At 40.2% G+C, this 19,022-nt stretch overlaps 1 pseudogene; it reads left to right on the top strand.

Annotated features, from left to right (window-relative positions):
• The first annotated feature begins 5,176 nt into the window (after positions 1-5,176).
• LOC105705893 (glyceraldehyde-3-phosphate dehydrogenase-like) lies at positions 5,177-6,183 on the top strand (annotated as a pseudogene).
• The last annotated feature ends 12,839 nt before the right edge of the window (positions 6,184-19,022 follow it).

Here is a 19,022-nt window from a genome sequence, read left to right as displayed (position 1 = left end):
AAAAGAGATACAAAGACTTTTGCTTTAGAAAGGCCACGTGGCTGCCCTCCTTACATTATAAAAAGCATATTATGTTTCTATCACATGCACATGTGAGCATTATGTGTGTGCATGGCTTTTCAAGTGTTTATGCTGATGTACACATACTCCTACTGAGAGTCAGCTGAACTGTGTGATACTGCCATTTCTGTTCGTTAAAACATGGTCAAACATCACTATTTCCAACAGTTCGACCTATAATTGACAATACAGTAAAAGAATAGATTGTGAAGTCAAAAATCTTAGGTGTGAATTTCACTTAGTTTGAGTTCCTCAGAATCAGACCGACGCAAGGACTCAGGTGAAGGAGTTTCTGGCTGGACATGCTGCTCGAGGAAGAGACCCAGAGAAGGAAATGCAGCCCACAAAGAGCATGCTCTCCAGCCAGGCACAGCAGAGGGCAGTGGCAATGGAAGCTTACTCTCGCTGGGCAGATGTGGAAGTTAGTGTAGACATGCATCTCAGAGACAGCCCACCCAAGAGGAGGGGGCTGGAATAGTTGCACAGTAACTTCCATTAGTAACTGGTTAAGAGCTGCTCCTAAGGACAGGCATAGTGGCCTTCAGAGCTCCAATGAAAGTCCTTCCACTCCCTATTAACTGGGTTTACATAGTCCCGTTAGAAGTCAACTGGGGTGTAATACAATAATGAGGCCTGAGGGATATGATCCTGCACACCGTCTCTATGACTTGCCAGTAAAATGGCCTTGACCTAGTTCCTTAATGCATTTGAGGCTTTTTGTGCTACCAAAATGGGGACCACAATAACTTCTCCTGGGGAGGATTAACACACTTTATTGTGGTCTAAAGATATGCTACTAAGGTAATATATTTCTAGTGCATAAACAGCAAAATGAATAGCAGTCTCAATATTTACAAAACAACTTTACTTTTCATCTAGACCTTCTCTTTACTGAGCCTTCATTCCTATACCCAGAAAAGTCCAACAAGTAAGTTGTGTGAACTTAGAACCTTGAACTCCAAGAGATAAGCTCTTAGAATTGAAAAGTAACATATGCCTCTCCACTGTGTTCCTTTCAGTCAAATACAGCCCACTTATTGCTAATAATATTTCTGCTGCTTCTTCCAAGGAGGATGTCTGTAGTGGGGTCATTTGTGTGGCCTGGTAAAGAAAGCTAGCGCTGTTTCCATGGTGTCATACTAAGAATTCTGGATTGTGTCTGCAGCAAGAGGAGTTCAGATCTCAGGGGCGGCCAGCTGCTCTGCATTGTTACCTAAGCAAAGGGGAATTCATATTTTTCAAGGTGAACACAGAGAGTCCTGAATTACAGGATCATACCTGGAGGAAAGACCAGGAAGGTATGCTCTTCCATCTTAAAATACCTCCCTTGCCAATGTCCAAAATCCCACTTCTAACAACACATTTTGCGTGTGTGTTAGGCATTGCGCTGTCTCTCTCTAAATTGAACTATAATTATTTACGATGAAATGCATAGCTCTTAAGCATAGAATTTGGTGAGTTTTGAAAAATGTACACACCTGTATAACCAATAGCTCTACCAAGATAACAGAACATTTCTGTAACCCCAGAAAGGTCTCTACTGCCTTTTATCATTCACCGTCCCCTGACAGTTGTTCTTTTCATTTTTATCCCCACAGATCAATTTTGTCTGATCTCAAAATTCTTATTAAAATAACAAATAAAATATGTATTATTTTGTGTCTGGCATCTTTTGCTCAACATAATAATTTTAAGATTCATTTATGTTGTTGCATACAATAGTAGTTTGTCCTTTGTTACTGCTGAGTAATATTCCATTGCATAGTATTCCACCATTTGTTTATCTGTTTTCCTGGTGATGGACATCTGGGTTGTTTATTTTATTCTATTTTATGTTATTATGAATAAAATAGACATGAACCTTATTGTAAAAGTCCTTTTGTGGGCGAAGTTTTTATTTCCTTTAGCAAAATATCTTGGAATAACGCTCTACAAAAGAAGGTATACAAATGTCCAATAAACACATGTAAAAATGTTAAACACCATTAATCATGTAAGAGATGTCAATTTAAATCACTATGAGATACCACTGCATCCCACTAGGATGGCTAAAGTTTACAAATATTCTCCTTGAACAAGTAAATGAATATGGAAAAAATATTCTTTTAAGTTTTCAATGTTTTTCTTAGGAAACTTTTGAAACACACAAAAACAGAATAGTTTAATAACCCCTCATATATTCATTTCATAGATTCAACAATTACCAACATTTTGCCATAATTACCTTGGGTCATTTTTCAACAATAATCAGTTATCGCATTCTCTGACATGAACTGGGTACGTGTCCTACAGTTCAATTCAATTCTGTCACTAACTACCTGGCATTCGTACAGACCCCACAAATCAAGTGCTCAGTCCAACAAGGCTGCCCCCACTTCAAATGCCAGCCTGAAAAGAGGTCCTCAGGACCTCTGCATTTCTGCCTGGCCAGCTACAAAATTGGGAATTCTGAGGCTCCTCTCCCCCTCTAGGTAATTATGTAGAGTGACACAGAGCTCAGCAAAAGTACCTTACTTAAAATTAACATTTATTATAACAAATACAGCTCAGGAACAGCCAAATAGAAGAGTTGCACTGAGCAAAATATGGGGGTGTAGGGAGCTTTCCTCCCTCCCCAGGTGTACCACCTTCCCAGCACACTGATATGTTCTTCAACCTGGAAGCTCCCTGAACCCCATAACTTAGAGGTTTTGTATGAAGATTTCATTATGTGGTATGATTGATTAAATCACCGGCCATTAGTGATTGACAACTTCCAGACCCCTCCTCAGAGGTCCTGACATGTGGCTGAAAGTTCTAACCCACGAATTACAAGGTTGATTTCTCTGCTGATGGCCAACCCCCATCCAGAGAATACCTAGGGCACCCCATAAGTCACCTCATGAGATAAACTTAGATGAGGTTGAAAGGGACTTGTTATGAATAACAAAAGGTAGTTCCCATCACTCAGGAAATTCCAATGCTTTAGGGGCTCTGTGCCAGAAACAGAGGTGGGAGGAATAAAGACCAAATATTTATTCTTTGCTACACCACATATCCCAGTTATGTCTCATTTGTATATTTATCAGTTTTTAAATTTTTGCAGTAGTATTTTATTTAATTAAATTAATAAATGAATTTAGGATCAAGGTCTCACTCTGTTGCCCAAGCTGGAGTGCAGTGGCTCATCATAGCTCACTATAATCTCCAATTTCTGACCTCAAGTGACCCTCCCACCACGGCCTCCCAAGCTCTGGGATTACTGGTGTGAGTTACCATACCCAGCCTGCTATACTGTATTTTAAAGAAACTCTTCTATATCACATTATTTTATGCTCAAATAAGGACATTTTGCATATAACAGAAGCACCATTTTATACTTAATGAGCAATAATATCATCGAATACCCTCTTCATACTTAGATTTCCCTGATCGTCACAAAAATGTCTTTATAATTGATTGACACATTGCATTTGGTTGTAGCATATGTTTTTCTCTTTTATCTAGAAGGGTCCCTAGCCTATCCCCTTCCTTTTTTCCCATGCCATTGAATTATTAGAGAAATCTCATCAACTGTCCATAAAATCCATGCTATGGTTATTTCCTAATAGCATAATTTCTCCGGTGCCCTCATCAATGTCTTTTCTTTTTTTAAAATTTGTTTTAACTTTTATTTTAAATTTAGGGGTACATGTGCAGGTTTGTTACATAGGTAAACTTGTGTCATGGGGTTTCTTGTACAGATTATTTCGTCACCCGGGCATTAAGCCTAGGACCCCTTAGTTATTTCTCCTGATCCTCTCCCTCCTCCCAACCTCGACCATCTGATAAACCCCAATGTGTGTTGTTCCCCTCTGTGTGTCCATGTAGTCTTTTATTTAAACAATAAGATACATTTAAAAGGTTCAGGTTCATGTTTTTAGAGCAAGAATACTTCATAGGCAGTTTCATTCATTTTGAAGAGTTTTTTTTTTTTTTTGAGCATCTACCGTGTTTTCAGTGCTGAGAGTTACAAAGGTAAGTTCCATATATCAAAGCCTTATTGTTAAACATGTTACAGCCCAGTTGGTGAGAAAAGCATGTAAGCCCATCAATATAATCATAGAAATGCCATGGAGGATTTGGGTGGGGGATATAAATTCTGATAGGGGCATCAGGCTACATGAGAAAGTGATAAATGAACCAGCTCTAGAGGGAACAGTAAGGTTCGCCAGTCCAAGGAGAGAGAGTGGAGGATTTGCTAAGCCAAGGACCTGAGTGTCTACAGGAGATGCAAAATTTCACCAGAACAGGTTGTTGAGGTCTTACAGAAAAGTGGAAGAATTTGGACTTTATCTTTTAATCACTGGCAAGCCTGGAAAGAATTTTATCTGAGGGTGGGCACTGGGTGGGATTGTCAGCCTAGAGTGCATTGTTCAGAACCTCACTGTGACCAGATTTACGAAGAATTGCCCTCTCATCTCAAGGCGGACTCCACAAGTCCTGTTTTAATTCCGTAGGATGTGGCCCCAGACAAAAGCTGACATTTAGCATGTTAAATGCCCCATGCCATGTTTGTTGTGCCCCTTGCCCCATCAGGTGGCCTTTGTAACCGTGGAAACATTCAGGTTTCCAATCTAGTGGAAGATAAAGAATAGGCATGTACTGTTAAGCGGGCTATGCAGACAACATTAACTCCCTTTTCCTAGACTGCTTGATGATGCTAATAAAGTCGTGGTGGCAGCAGCCAAGTGGATGGTTCTGCCACCTGATGTCCACCCGGTAGCTGCCTTCTGCAGCCTGTATGTAATGCATAATACAGTGTTAATGATTGGACATTAACACTGAACAGCATGGCATCTGCTCAGAAGAATCAGTGAATGAATGGTAGGTTCCCAGTTCTGGAAAACTGTAAAAGTGACTCAAATAAAGAAACAAGTTGGGCTGCTCTGCCTTTAGAGTAGCCATTCCTTTGTTTCCCTACTTCTCTAATAAATATGCTTTCACTTTGCCAAGAAAGAAAGAAAGAAAGAAAGAAAGAAAGAAAGAAAGAAAGAAAGAAAGAAAAAGAAAAGAAAGAAAGAAATGCTCTCTGCTCCTCCTGTTTGACAGACACCCGCTTCTTGTCTCCCATCGCCAGCCACATCCCTGAGACACCATGGGAAAAATGAAGGTCGGAGTCAACGGATTTGGTGGTATTGGCGCCTGGTCACCAGGGCTGCTTTTAACTCTGGTAAAGTGGATATTGTCGCCATCAATGATCCGTTCATTGACCTCAACTACATGGTCTACACGTTCCAGTATGATTCCACCCATGGCAAATTCCATGGCACTGTCAAGACTGAGAACGGGAAGCTTGTTGTCGATGGAAATCCCATCACCATCTTCCAGGAGCGAGATCCCTCCTAAATCAAGTGGGGCGATGTTGGCGCTGAGTACGTGGTGGAGTCCACTGGCATCTTCATCACCATGGAGAAGGCTGGGGCTTACTTGCAGGGGGGAGCCAAAAGGGTCATCGTCTCTGCTCCTTCTGCTGATGCCCCCATGTTTGTGATGGGCGTGAACCATGAGAAGTATGACAACAGCCTCAAGATCGTCAGCAATGCCTCCTGCACCACCAACTGCTTAGCGCCCCTGGCCAACGTCATCCATGACAACTTTAGTCTCATGGAAGGACTCATGACCACCGTCCACACCATCACTGCCACCCAGAAGACTATGGATGGCCCCTGCAAGATACTGTGGCATGATGACGGCGGGGCTCTCCAGAACATCATCCCTGCCTCTACAGGTGCTGCCAAGGCTGTGGGCAAGGTCATCCCTGAGCTGAACGGGAAGCTCACTGGCATGGCCTTCCGTGTCCCCACTGCCAATGTGTCAGTGGCGGACCTGACCTGCCATCTGGAAAAACCTGCCAAATACAATGACATCAAGAAGGTGGTGAAGCAGGCATCGGAGGGCCTCCTCAAGGGCATCCTGGGCTACACTGAGCACCAGGTGGTGTCCTCCGACTTCAACAGCGACACCCATTCTTCCACCTTCGATGCTGGGGCTGGCATTGCCCTCAACGACCACTTTGTCAAGCTCATTTCCTGGCATGACAATGAATTTGGCTACAGCAACAGGGTGGTGGACCTCATGTCCCACATGGCCTCCAAGGAGTAAAACCCCTGGACCACCAGCCCCAGCTATAGCACAAGAGGAAGAGAGGCCCTCACTGCTGGGGAGTCCCTGCCACACCGAGTCCCCCACCACACTGAATTGCCCCTCCTCACAGTTTCCATGCAGACCCCTTGAAGTGGGAAGGGCCTAGGGAGCCCCACCTTGTTGTGTACCATGATAAAATCCCCTATGCTTAGCCAAAAAAACCAAAAAAAGAAAGAAAGAAAGGAGGGGGAGGGAGGGAGGGAAGGAAGGAAGGGAGAGGAAAGAAGGAAGGAAGAAAAAAGGAAAGAAGGAAGGAAAGGAGGAAAGAAAGAAAGGGAGGAAGGAAGGAAAGAAAGAAGGAAGGAAAGGAGGAAAGAAAGAAAGGGAGGGAGGGAGGGAGGAAGGAAGGAAGGAAGGAAGGAAGGAAGGAAGGAAGGAAGTGCTAGACCAGGGACAAGAAAACTGTCACAGCAAAGCCAAAGACCCCCAATTTACTCTTCTTGACTGCACTCGGAGGCTGGAGGTCAGATGTGAGATTATTACAAAATGCTGATTTCAACCCCATCTCATGTCCAATTCCATCAGTTGGAGTGGGGGACTTTATCACTATTTTTCAATACCCCCAGGTGATTCAAACACAACTGGTTTTGCAAACAACTGAGCTAACCCAAGCAAAGGAAAAGTCAACCAAGTCAATCTAGATGGACAGGCAGGAAGAGGATGAGCTAAGTCTAAGACCAGGCACTAAACTCAGCAGCCTAGCAAGGGTGCACAGAGGAGACCTCTCTACTTTGAAGAATCCCTTTGATGTGTCTAATACATAATTAGAGAGGTGCCACTGCTTCCACAGTAAAGAGATCCTACATAGCAAAGCTGGCAAGAAAGAACAGATTAAGTTCACAGTGTCGCCCTGCACTGGTGTGTAGAACAGATGGGAGGGGCAGCATCCAGCTGCACCGTGCTGGAGAGGGAGGCACGGCATCCACATCTGCAAGCCCCGTGCTACCTACTTTCCTAGTAGTCTTTATGGGAGAGCTCTGAGTACACATTTGGAAGTTGCTTGGGAATTTTAGCAGGCAACAAAGACCACGTACCGTGGATGAAAGCAAATTATTAAATAACAAAAAATAATCCAAGCTGCAATCTACCAGGTTTCCAGGGCAGTCAGTGTAACATGGGAGTTCTGTTGGACTCTACAGAAGCAATAGGTGTGATGCTTTGCCAAAAGACTGGTGACGCCATGTCCTAATATTATAAACTCGAACTGTTTTTCTGTAAACTTTTACCAACTCTTTATCACTCAGCACCTGAAGTTCAAAATAATTGACTTGTGGAAATGAAGACATAAACAGAATTTAGCTTCTGCTCCAAATCACATGCACCCATAGCCTTAATTCCTTCTTGTGGGGCTCCTAGTACACATTTGAGCCCAAGCTTCTCTGTTTATTGATAAACTAACTGAGTGTCTGCAAAAACAATTGCTTGTGACATATCAAGAGTTGTAGATAATGATTATAAAGGCTAGGAAAATTCAAACATAAAATAATCAATCCACAAATATTATTGAACACCTAGTTTATACTTTTCTACGTTTTCCCCCATGGCAAGTTTCACTACCTAACCTACCAATAATTTACTCATTTATTAAGCATACTGTTTGTCTGTCTCTTCTTGCTAGGATATAGGCTCTTTCGTGTGTTGAAGGTTATCCCAAGCCCCAGCTCGGTACCTTGCGTGCAGTCAGTCACTCAGAACTACTTACTGAATGAATTCATGAATAAAAGATAAACAGGTTCTGGAATTTAGGTTCTGGATTTCCATGAACAAAATGGGTCGAGGCTTGATTTAGAATTCCAAATTGTAATTTCTGGTTTAATGCAAGCCCTTTGATACTAACAGGAAACACCAGAAGTTAGCTGACCATTGGGTTGCAGGCAGGTCCTGTCAGGGAGCAAATCAGCATCAGTAGTCAGCATGGTTAGAAAAGACAGCAAACTTGTCTGATGCTCTTGAAGGCCATTTTCATCTAGTTGAGATGTTGGGATGCTGCAAAGTCGTTTTTTTTCCACTTTGGGATTTTTCTGTTTAGATCGTTGGAATCATTTTATTTCATTTGCATACCAACTGAGTGAAGGTATTGTGATCGGCGACCATTAAGATAACAATTTTAGAATCAGAGACACAGAGATGAACTTTAGACTGTAGATTGTAGGGAGGGAAGATTTTTCTTTCCTCACCCATCTGTAGGTTCATGGCTGAGGCACCTATAACAAAAGACAGATTAACAAGAGGAAGGCATATAAATTTATTTCACAATACAAATGGTTTTCCTTTGCTAATCTGAATCTGGAAAGAAAAGGACAAGAAGTTTTTACCTTCCTCTCCCCACTGGGAACTAGAGACAGATATCCAGGAGCGCTGACCTTGGGAAGAATTCCCACCTTTTTTTTTTTTGACATTTTGTTCATTTTCCCCGGATTTCATCTGCAGGATTAAAAGTGACTGGGGAGTCTCAACTGTTCCATCTGGGGTGTGGGAAACAAACTTGGTGAGGAGAAGAAATATCTTTCTTTACTATCGCAGGGTTCATGGCTGGGGTTCATATAACAAAAGACAGATTAGCAAGGCAAAATCATATACATTTATTTAATGTAAGTTTTACATGACATGGAAGCCTTCAGAAACGAAGACCCAAAGAACAGGAAATCTGTATGTTTTCATGTGAAGTTTGATGAAGTGCATAGTTGTGGAGAAGTGCGATTGGACAATAGGGGTATAAGCTAATGGTAATAAACCAGGGGAAACTTAACTAAGCTTGTTTATACAGATTCTTCCCTGTGTCCCTGTGTCTTAGAGATCAGGACATTTCTTTCCTCTAGGTATAGGGAGGGTACCTCTGAGATGAGGGTCCCATGATCTGCTTTGGTGGAAGGTCAGAGAATTCTTTTATAATCTATATCAGAAAACATGGGCAGAGGAAGGTCAGAGAGACCTTCCTGCTTCTGCTATTTTCTTAAATGCCAAGGTGTCATATTCTGGGGTAGCGTGTCCTAAATCCCATCAAGACTGTAACCTCCTCAAGAACGTAGACCCATTTTTGGAGAGCCTAGTGCACAGAGGGCACTTCCAGATACAGTTGTTAAGATAAACCACGTAACTCGCCCCCAATTTATAACTGGAAAGGTCAAGATTGGAAACTAAGTTCATTTCCTTTCCACTGTCCAGGCTGGCAATTATCATGATGGCTGGAATTTTCTGAGTGCTGTCTTTGTAGCTGCCACAATTCCAAACAACTTATATTTATTAATCAAATTTGTGGGGAGAAGGAATTTGAATCCAGCCCGTCTCCCTTGAGAGTTAAGCCTCTGTATTGTCAAATTTGTATTTTAGTGTCCCTGACATTGGTTTTTATGCATAGAAAACACGATTCAGAAGTTGTATTTGGGTCTAAACAACTAGTATTTAATGTATCAAAGTTACACATTCATGGAACCTAGCTCTTTCCTAGGATTTTAGCTTCATTTTGAAGTTTTTGCTTTACTTATAAATCTAGCAAATGTTAGCAATTTTTTGCTTATTTTTGTTAGCAATCTTTTTGTGGATCAAAAAGTTGACTTTTTTATTATTTTATTTTGAAAAATTTCAGACATACACAAAATAGAATGAATAACATAATGAACACGCATGTATCCATCATTCAGTTTCAGTGATTATCAGTCAACTAATGGACAGTCTCTTCCATCCGTACTTCTACTCACTTCTCTTTCTCTTATTATTAGAAAGCTAATTTGCATTATCTTATCATTTTACCCATAAATACTTTAATATGTATGTAAGAAAGACAAGAACTCTTATAAAAACATAGCCTCTATTTTATTACTTTACATAAAATTGCAGTAAATTCTCAATATCAAGTAGAAAATTTTCAATTGTTTTGTAAATGTCATTCGTGTAAAAACATTTTATTTGTTTGAATGATAATTCAAATAAGATCCATATATTGTGATTGTTTAATGGGTATTTTAAATTTATTGTAATCTATAGGTTGTTTCTTCTCTCTCTCTGCTACAACTTATTTATTGAAGAAAATGAGTCATTTGTCCACAACCCTTTCTTTACAGGAATAATAAAATTTATATTTTGCATAATTATTTAATTGCATTATTTCACAATACACACATAATAGTCTCAGAATAACACCACCAACTTCATCATAAACAATAGGAAGATTTTTAAAGTTTGCATATTTGAGGGGCAGTTCTTTTTATCCTTAGGGTATATCCCAGCCACCAGGGATAAATAGTCATGTTATTGTGATTTATAGTCATTCAGAATTATTTTTCTCTTTGTGGATTTGACACAAACTATATATACAGTGACAGTCATCTGTTTTGTTTTACTTTTTATTAGTAGTAATTGATTTTTAAATTTAATTTGTTTTAAACATATGTAAACTTTTGGCATAGCTACCAAGACAATCAAAAAAACAAAGCCAAATCTTAAAAACCAGCCTCCAAATGGGTGACCATTTTCTTTTTATTTTAGGGTTTATTCTATAATTATTTGCTTTTTATTGACATAAGCAAGTATATGCATATATTGTACTCCCTTTATTTAAGAAAACACAGGAAAACACAGTATTCACGCTTTTCTTACCTTTCTTTTTTAATATAACAATCTATTCTGTGTATTACTGTACACTAGTATACTGTTAGAGCTATTCCTTATTTTTTATGTAAGTCTGTATGTTATCACATTGTGGGAATGTGCCAGGATTTATTAGACCAATCGTCTATTGATGGATACTCAGGTCATTTCCATGTTTTTGCTATTATAATTAATCCTTCAATTAATAGCCTTTATACTATTCTTCTACCTCCCTCCCTCCCTCTTTCCCTCCCTCCCTCCCTCCCTCCCTTCATTTTTTTTTAGCTAGGGTATCTTTAAGATATATTCCTCGAAGTTGGATTGAATCATAGCTTAAATGCACATACCTACCTATCTATCTATAGTTGTATAGATATTGATATTAACAAATTCTCTTCTGTAAGAGTTTTACAACTTTGCATTTCTAGCATCAATATGAAAGTGCCTACTCGTCTAAAGTTACACTTACGGAATTTTTGCCAAATTAATAAGAAAGCTTGGATTTTGCTACTTAATGAATAAGAAACGCTATCTTAATCTGAAGTAGATTTCTTTCATCATAAATTAAGTTGAGCATGTCTATAAAAGTAATCACATAATTTTTCTCTTTTGGTTTATTCATATGTATTATAGAAATACAACCTCTAATATTGAATCACCTTTGCATTCCTCATAAATGTATCCATGGTTATAATGTTCACTTTATTTTTTTTAATACTTTAATTTTAAGGTTAGGATTGTTTGTTTCTTTAACGTGCTATTAGATTATGTTTGCTAATATTTTATTGAAGATTTTTGCATAAATATTCAGTAGTGTGAATAGTCTGTATGTAATTTTCTTTTTTGATACAGTTTTGTCAACTTATACCAATGTTATATTCACTTTATAAATCTATTTAGAATTTCTCCTATGTTTATCATTTATTCTTTAATATATGAAAAATAAATATTCATTAAGAAGCACTTTCAGCATTCCAATGAACTGGGATTGCCTATCTACTAAGGAAGGCAGGTAACATCTCAGTTAACTGCATAAAAGAGGCTTTGGCTATGAATGAAGCGTGATGCTGCAGACGACGGGGTCAGACTCTCAGAGTTACTTTTCCTCATTACAGAAGACTGGATAGCACATAGCAAGCGCTCAAAGATGTTTGATATCATGATAAGATGACAAAAGAAGCAGCCTGATGAAAATCCTGAATCCTAAATGAGAATCAGTGCATGTGGTCTGGCAACAGGATAAAATATTTGAAACTGGGACTATCCCAGAAACCCCCGGGTGTATAGCTATGGCTCCTAGAGACTCCCTAATGTTCAATTGACATTAATCATTTGTCCACATAAGAAGAAAAGAGAAAAGAAATGAACTAACACAGAGAATATTTACTATGTGTGAAGCTATATCCTGAGGGCTTTTCTCCCTTGATCTTATTTAATCTAAACTAAGAACCCATAAGAGTTATTAGTTATTATCACTAAATTCAGGTGAAGAAACTAAAGCTTAGCATAGTTCAAGTAACTTTTTTAAAGTAATTGCCAGATTCATGAGATTAGAATTTGACAATTTGACAACAAAAAAGAAAAAAAGAAACAAAAAAGAAACTAGGACTGTTGGTTACAGAACCCACTTGTAACTCTACACGGGGAATGTTTTCTTTTCTGAGTTTATTAGGGGTCGTATACATATTGGAAAAAATTTTTTAAAATAAAGATGAAAATAGCATGACATTTCACCTTTTGAGAAAATGTTTCCAGGACATTTCTTATCTAAATTCACTCATATAAATATGTACATATAAACGTTTACATATATACATACATATATATATTTTAGCAACGATGGGCAAAAACACTATAAATACATGTAGCATTTTGTTAACTTTTTTAAAAAATATGAAGACTTTTCAAGTTTTCAAGATTCTGCTTTTTAAATTTTAATAACACAATTTCCCTTCTTGCTCAGAAGGGAAGCTTGGGCACCTTTTCTGTGGACTCTGATGGCTGGCTTTGATTCCTCTGCCATGCCATTGCTTCTTAAGAGGTTGTACATATTTTATAAGTAAGAGCAGGCAGAAAGAGGGTTGAGGACAGATAACTGAAACAGTCCCTGGCAAATGTAGGTAGTCAATAAATGTTTGCTAATTGAGTTAAAGAATGAGTGATGAGTTAGATCTTCTTACATTTAAATGCAATTATGTCATCTTTTTAGCAAGTTATGAGGGATTGCAAGTTCCTGGGGGTGGGGCCACTACTAAGAAATGATTGTAATTATATTATTGCCTCCACTGGCTCTGCTATTGAAAGTGAAATGATAAAGTAGTTCAACAGCCCACGTGTGAGGAAGTAAATTTTAGGGACCTTTTTGTGCTTTCTTTCCTCTCCACCTTTTACTCAGCTAATGATCTAATGGTAGGAAAGCAGGCAACAGACATAAACAGGCACATTCAGAATAGAAAAATATACAGATGAATGACTATCGTGAAAATACTTTATCTCACTTACAGTCAAAGAAATGTCAGTTATTACAAAACATCTAACTGTGAAATTATTGTACAGGTGCACCATGCATTTTGGTGCACACTGACAAACTGTCTTTCAAAAGACAGGACCCATTCACCCTCTTCCTCAGTGACTATGGCGGCCATTCCTCTACTTCCCTGATAGACGCGAATATTTTCTGTTACTAATCTCACAGGAACCAGTGTTTTATGTTGATTTTCATTTCCTTGATTGGAAGTGAAGTTGAATGTCTTTCCATACTCTCACTGGTGATTTGTACTGTGTGAATTGTTGGTTTACATCCACTGTTCATTTTCTGTAGGATTGTTTTCATTTTCCTATTGATATATACATTTTTAAAAAAATTAAGTTTATTAATCTTTATTCATTTATTTTGCAGATATTGCCACCAAATGTTTTATTTATCTCTTAACTTGGCTTACTGTGTTGTACAGACGACGTTTTTATTGACATAATTGTCTATCCTTTCTCCATTGGTTTCCAGGTCTTATGCTTGACTTTGGAATATAAAAAACATCCTTCTTTAAATATCCTCTTCCTTTTTTTTTTTTTTTTAATATGTAGCTTTGAATTATGTCTGGAATTTACTTTTTTTTTTTGACACACTTTCTCTCTTGTTACTCAGGTTGAAGTGCAATGGTGTGATCTTGACTCACTGCAACCTCTGCCTCCCAAATTCAAGCGATCCTCCTGCCTCAGCCTCCCAAGTAGGTGGGATTACAGGTGTGCACCACCACCGTTGGCTAATTTTGTACTTCTAGTATAGAAGGGGTTTCACCAAGTTGGTCAGGCTGGTCTTGAACTCCTGACCTCAAGTGATCCACCAGCCTCAGCCTCCCAAAGTGCTGGGATTACAGGCATGAGCCAAGGCACCTGGCCTGGAATTTACTTTTGAATGAGGGGTGAGTTCAGGATCTCCAGACAACAGTCTTATAAATGCGGTAGATGCAGAGGGAAGACTACCACATATGATTATTTCTATCTGCCATAGATGCTGGTTGGGAAAGTGGCGGAATCAATTCATCACTAAATACACATTAAGCCCCATAACCCTGTGTCAGGCACTAGTTTAAACCCCGCGAATATACAGCTGAACAAAGCAAGCAGTGTTCTTTCATGGAGCTTCCATTTAGGTTGCAAAAGAAGTAAACACAAAGATAAACAAGAAAATGTCAGGTAATGATGAATTCCATGAAGAACTAATAAAATACGACTGTGCAATGAAGAAAGGCTTTCTGTAGATTGGGTCGGTAGGGAAGACTCCTTGAAGAGGTGGTGTTTAAGCTGAAAGCTGAATGTCGATCAAGAAGTAGACTTAGAGTCTGAGGGAAGAGAATCCCAAAGGGTAAAAAAAAGCAAGTACAAAGATCTTAAGGGGAGCTCTAGTTCGCCGTATTTGGAGTCAGAAGGAAGTCCGAAGTATTGGGAAAAGAAAAGAGATGAAAGTGCTCAGAGACGGACACGGGGTCCAGTAGTGAGTGGCCTCATAGAGCCTAGTAAATAGCTAGGGTTTATTTTATGTGATGAGGAGACTCTGGAGAATTTTAAACAAGGGCACCCTGGGGTGTGATTTAGAGTTTACATTCGTGTGCTTGCCCTCCCCGAGGTTGCCACTAGAGGGAGACAGGAGGCGCTGAGCCACTCACACCGCAAGCTCCCTAGTGACCGTCCTCCTCAAGGGAAACCACTGCAGTCAGGCCATCATTACCTGCTTCAAGAGCAGGAAATGTGCAGGTGTGTGGGAGGGAAACCCGCTCCTCTGATTGAGGAAAGAGGGAAGGAACTTTGTGTCATTTTTTTAAAAGGCAGGTCATAAGTGAATCTGTTCATCATCTCTTTGATTTTGTTTGTTTTCATTGTTTGATTTTATTTATTTTTTTTTTTTCCGAGAAGGAGTCTCACTCTGTCGCCCAGGCTGGAGTACAGTGGCGAGATCTCGGCCCACTGCAACTTCTGCCTCCCGGGTTCAAGCGATTCTCCTGCCTCAGCCTCCTGAGTAGTTGGGATTGCAGGCGTGCGCCACCACGCCCAGCTAATTTTTGTACTTTTAGTAGAGACGGGGTTTCACCATGTTAGCCAGGATGGTCTCGATACCCTGAACTCGTGATCCGCCTGTCTCAGCCTCCCAAAGTGCTGGGATTACAGACGTGAGCCACCACGCCCAGCCTTCATTGTCTGATTCTACATAAGCAATCATTCTCCAGATATGAGGATGGACGTGTCACTTTCTGTTGGCCATATACTGACCACACCACTCTGTAGGGTCATTGTCTCCTCCCCCTTGAGTCATGATCTAGTTTTAAAGGCCGGATTCTCCGGACCCCTCTTACCTACCCTCCTCCCCAAACCCACAATCTGAATCTTGGGAAATTGTGCAATTTCACCATAACCTTAAGCAGAGTCCTATAAATAGCTAAAATGGAGGGCTCAAATTCTTCTGCAGTAAACACATTGGAAAGAAAAATGTGCAGTCAAACCAAGTTACGGTAGATGGGGAGCTTATTTTTTAAACTAGGGAAACTAACGCATTGAAATTCACATATAGCAAAATAATTGGGATTGTGCCTTAGATTTTAGCATAGCAGGGGCTGAAGCAACGAAGCTGGTACGAAGACCTCAGCAGCAAAAGAGAAGCGTCCTCAACACTTTAGGCTCAGAAGAATATCCTCCTCTCAAGGGGATGTGATCTAAGATCTGGGTCACTGACCACGTTGACTACTGAAGCTTGACACGTTGTGGAATTTTAAGACAACAGTGTTGCCATTTACATGGTGAATAAAAGGGATGCCAAAATTTTGAGCTTGTTTTAGGAAACACGCTGCTATAATAAATACTCCAAGGCAAAATTAATGTCATTCAGCGACTGAGAGAGAGGTGGCAACCCACCTACTCCCTGAACTAGAAAAGTAAATGACAACCACAAGTTTTATTTTTAAATAAAGCAAATATAAATGGGTATTTTTCTCTTAAACATCTCTAGAAACGTTTGTGCCAAACATAAAAGATAAGTGTGCGTACAGGATATAAACACACTCGTCTTTTATGGCACCATGTGGAGTGATTTAGAATTTACATTTGTGTAAATTTTGGACTTACAAAAAAATTGCAAAAATAGTACAGAGAGTTGCTGTATACCGTTCACCAAGCTTCACCTAATGTTAACATCTTACACAGTCATGATACGTGACTTAGTTAATACTCACCATTTATTCTATGCAGGTCTTTGGTGACTGGATAATGCCTACCCACACTGGGAAGGGCCGTCTGCTCTACTCAGTCCACTAACTCGAATGCTAATTTCTTCCAGAAACACCCTCACAGTCACACCCAGAAATAAGGCTTAACCAGATGTCTGGGCATTCCATGGCCCAGTCAAGTTGACATAGAATTAACCATCACAAGTCCACCCCTTGTCAACTTGGCACCCACACACATCTTCTTAAATCATACCTATTCTCCCAATTAACACAATTAAAAGGTCAAAATTCCACCAAATGTTATACAACTGTCATGTGTGCAACCAGAAATGCACTAATCCCTTCCCCAGAAGAAGAAATAAAGTCCTTGAGTGATGTTAACTCTTCTCCTTGATATTTTATGACTTAAAAATTGTGATGTAGTTAACAGTATTAAATACTATGTTATAATGCAACATATCTTGTATCACATAAAAAGATAAGAAAGGGAAGAAAACAAAGACATTTGCTTAATGCACACACATACACACACACACACGGACATACTCTTAACAAAATAGGAAGAAATACTCATGACAGTGACAGTCTTTATTTCTGAAGCTGGTCACGTGACTCCTGGTGGAAGAACTTCTCCCTTTGGAACTAAGACATCTAGGCCAACAGAGCAGAGGTTGCAGGAACAGGAAACAAAAATTTTGCTAGTGGGTCACTAAGGGTAATAGTGAATGGATGGTGACACTCTCGTTTCTACCCTTCGATTCCTGGACCCATGAATCCTGACTATGGGAGGAAGAGTACTATATAATGGATACTGATTCAGAGCTTATACAGTCTCTTAGAAAGCCTTGCCCCAGTCCTGCCTGGTACTGCCACCTAGCTGACACCATCACTGAGTTTTCAACAGGTCATTTCACTGATCTATCAATGCAGCTGCTATAGGATGGTGGGGGAACATGGTAAGACCAGTGAAACCCATGAGCAGGCGCCCAGTACCACACTTTCTTGTGAAGTGAGTTCCTTCATCAGAAGAAATAATTCTATAGAATGCCATGATGATGAATAAGGCGTTCTGTAAGTCCACGGATGATAATTTTGGCAGCAGCATTCCATGCAAAAAAGACATATTCATCTCCAGAGTAAGTACCTATTCTAGTAAGAATGAAACACTGCTCTGTCCATGATGGAAATGGTCCAATATAATCAACCTGCCACAAGGTAGTGGGCTGATCACCTCAAGGAATAGTGCCATATTCCAATGGTGCCAATGGACTCAGTGTTTGTGTCTGCTGCTGCAGAAGCCATAATCAGATGGGCCTTGGTGAATGGAAGTCCATGTTGCTGAGTCCATACATAGCCTCCATCTCTGACACCATGGTCACTTTGTACATGAGCCTATTGGGTGATGATAGGGTTGCCTGGGAAGAGAGGCTGACTGGTATTCACAGACTGGAACACCCTATCCATTTGATTATTAAAACCCTCTTCTGCTGAGGTCACCCTTCGATGAGCATTCGCATGGAACAAAAATATATTCATTTTTTATATCCACTCAAAGAGGTCTATCCACATATCTCTTTCCCAGATTTCCTTGACACCAGTTTTTCAACCATGTTCTTTTTACGTCCCCGATCATCCGGTCAAACCAATGGACATCCACAGCCCATGAATTAATGTATAATCATACATCTTGCTTCTTCTTCTTCCTGGCAAAATAAACAATCAGATGCCTTGCTTAAATTCTGCCCACTGTCCTTCAGGATGCCCCAAGGAGGAGCTGTAGTGCTGCAGCTGTCCACATTCAGTGGTGCCTGCACTCCCTGCTTGCACAGCAGCCAGGACCTGCTGCAGTGCCTTCTCTTGTTCTGTGCCCCTCAAATTAGCAGCTTTTTGGTTCACCCAGTAAATGAGCTGGACCAATGCACCCAAATGAGAAATACATTGCCTCCAAACTCTACAGAGGCCTACCAGGCATTATGTCTCCTTTTCACTTGCAGATTCACCAATGTATTCTCTGCCTTAGAAGGAAACTCTCAATGTGCTCCACAACATCGAACTATCAGTAAACCTGTCCCAAGCCTTTTCTTTCCCTGTTAACTGACTGTAGGGGACTCCTCATGAGGCCACAGGTGCAAACTGGGAAAGAGGAGGCAGTGTAGCAGAAGTGGGGACCATGGCATTTGGGACACTTTATGTAAATTACTTGTGCCTTCACGGCCTGCTCAGGCCCCATGATGTGTACACCACTTGCACTGGATAAAGGTGTGCTGCTGTGCACACCTCCATTTATAGCTTGGTAGACCAGCTAACACTCAATTCCTTATGGTCAACTCAGGCCCCATGGTAACTTGCTGGCTCATGGTTCCGTCTCTACTAAGGCCCTGTAGCAGATCAAGGGCTATTTCTCAAAAGAAGTGTAGTTAACCACAGTGGATGGCAGGGCTTGCTTCAAAATCCTGAGGGCCTGTGCTGTGATTCACCTACTGGGCCTGCTAA

The sequence above is a fragment of the Aotus nancymaae genome, unplaced genomic scaffold (genome assembly GCF_030222135.1).
Source record: "Aotus nancymaae isolate 86718 unplaced genomic scaffold, 86718_ANA_hifiasm-v0.15.2.pri h1tg000006l, whole genome shotgun sequence".
In the NCBI taxonomy this organism is placed as follows: Eukaryota; Metazoa; Chordata; class Mammalia; order Primates; family Aotidae; genus Aotus; species Aotus nancymaae.
Note: the sequence above shows the minus strand (reverse complement) of the source record. Positions and strands in the feature narration are given on the sequence as shown.